Genomic DNA, 2,500 nt, shown 5'->3' with positions numbered 1-2,500 from the left:
CAGACTGGATAATATCATGTCAGGTAATGGGAACAAGCCCATTATCTGTCTCAGTGCTGGTGGAAATGATATTGGGAAGGGTAGGAGAGAAGAGCTGCTAGATAAGTACAGGTCAGCTATAGATTTCATTAAGTCTAAGGGAGGGATCCCAATCATATGTAGCATCTTGCCTAGAAGGGGAGTAGGAAATGAATGGTTGTCTAGGGCAATTGGTGTAAATTGCTGGCTAGACAGATACTGCAAGGAACTTGCAATCCCATTCATTGACAACTGGAACAACTTTTATGGCAAACATGATATGTATGCAAGGGATGGGGTTCATCTCTCTGGGGCAGGGGTGGTAGCACTTGCAGACTCGATTGAGAAGGCCATTGGTGAAATGCCTATGATTTTAAACTGATGGAAGATAGAGGTATGGGTGTGTGTGGGAAACAAGCAGGTTGCAACACTAGGGTTGGAAACAGTAAATGTATAAAAGGCATTCAGCATGAAGTTATAAATAAAGACAATAGAACAGGTCAGCAAACAAAGGGGGACAGCAGAGGGCAGCAAGGGACTAGCTCCCTTAAGGTTTACTATACTAATAGCAGGAGTGTTAGAAATAAGATAGATGAGCTAAGATTAATTGCAAGTGCAGGAAACATAGATATTATTGCTATAACAGAGACCTGGCTCAATCTGAAAGATAGAGAGATGCCCTCTGAATGTCACATACAAGGCTATAAATTATTCCACACTGACAGGGTCAACAGGAAAGGTGGTGGAGTAGCGATGTATGTCAGAGACAATTTAAATTGTTGTGTTAGACAAGATATTAAATTAGAAGCGTCAGCCACTGAATCTGTTTGGTTACAGCTTCTCGAGGGCCGAGAAAAACTAATTTTGGGTGTGATTTACAGGGCCCCAAATCTTGATAGGGAGTGCAGTAAACTTCTATGGGACGAAATTCGTAAGGCATCTACATACGAAAATGTTGTGCTAATGGGAGATTTCAACTATAGACAGATTGACTGGAGCAATTTGACAGGAAATTTAGAGTCGGGTGACTTTCTTGATACGATCCAGGATTGTTTTTTAAAACAGTTTGTGACAGAGCCAACTAGGGGAAATAACCTCCTTGACTTGGTTCTTGCCAGTAGGGAAACACTAATTAATAATCTTGAGGTTAATGATGAGCTTGGGGAGAGTGATCACAAATCACTCAGTTTTAACATATCATGGAATTCCCCTAATAATGGCAATCAAGTCTCCGTCCCTGACTTTCGCTTGGCTGATTTCATAGGACTGAAAAATTACTTAGGTGGGCTGAACTGGAATGACCTGACTAGGGGTCAGGTAGGTGGTGATGGTTGCCGATATGATGCTTTCCAGGGCATAGTTCTAGCTGCTCAGTCAAATTATGTTCCAAATAGGGAAATCAGATCAAACAAAAATGATCCTAAATGGATGAACAATAGATTAAAATATCTGATTGGTCAAAAGAGAGGCATATATAGGCAAATCAAAAGAGGAGAGGGGCAATTAAGAAATCGATATATTCAGTTAAAGAGAGAAATAAAAAAGGGAATTAGAAAAGCAAAAAGAGATTATGAGGTTAAAGTTGCAAGAGAATCGAAGACTAACCCAAAAGGATTCTTTCAGGTATACAGAAGTAAGATCAGGGACAAGATAGGCCCACTCAAAAGTTCCTCGGGTCAGCTCACTGACAGTGATAAGGAAATGTGTAGAATTTTTAACACATACTTCCTCTCAGTTTTTACACAGGAGGATACCAGCGATATTCCAGTAATGATAAATTATGTAGAACAGGACGATAATAAACTGTGCACTATTAGGGTCACAAGTGACATGGTCCTTAGGCAAATAGATAAATTAAAACCTAACAAATCCCCAGGCCCTGATGAACTGTATGCAAGGGTTCTAAAGGAATGTAAAGAGGAGCTTAGCACACCTTTGGCTAATCTTTTCAACATATCACTACAAACTGGCATGGTGCCAGATAAGTGGAAAATGGCAAATGTGATACCTATTTTCAAAACAGGTGACAGGTCCTTAGCTTCGAACTATAGACCAATAAGCCTAACCTCCATAGTGGGAAAATTTATGGAATCAATAATTGCCGAGGCAGTTCGTAGCCACCTTGAAAAGCATAAATTAATCAACGAATCTCAGCATGGTTTTACAAAGGGGCGTTCCTGCCTTACGAATTTATTAACTTTTTTCACTAAGGTATTTGAGGAGGTAGATCATGGTAATGAATATGATATTGTGTATATGGACTTCAGTAAGGCTTTTGACAGGGTCCCACATCAGAGACTATTGAGGAAAATTAAAGCACATGGAATAGGAGGAGAAATTTTTTCCTGGATAGAGGCATGGTTGACAAATAGGCAGCAGAGAGTTTGCATAAATGGGGAGAAATCAGAGTGGGGAAGCGTCACGAGCGGTGTTCCACAGGGGTCAGTGTTGGGCCCCCTGCTGTTCACAATCTACATAAACG

The sequence above is a fragment of the Cherax quadricarinatus genome, chromosome 42 (assembly GCF_038502225.1).
Source record: "Cherax quadricarinatus isolate ZL_2023a chromosome 42, ASM3850222v1, whole genome shotgun sequence".
Lineage (NCBI taxonomy): Eukaryota > Metazoa > Arthropoda > Malacostraca > Decapoda > Parastacidae > Cherax > Cherax quadricarinatus.
Note: the sequence above shows the minus strand (reverse complement) of the source record.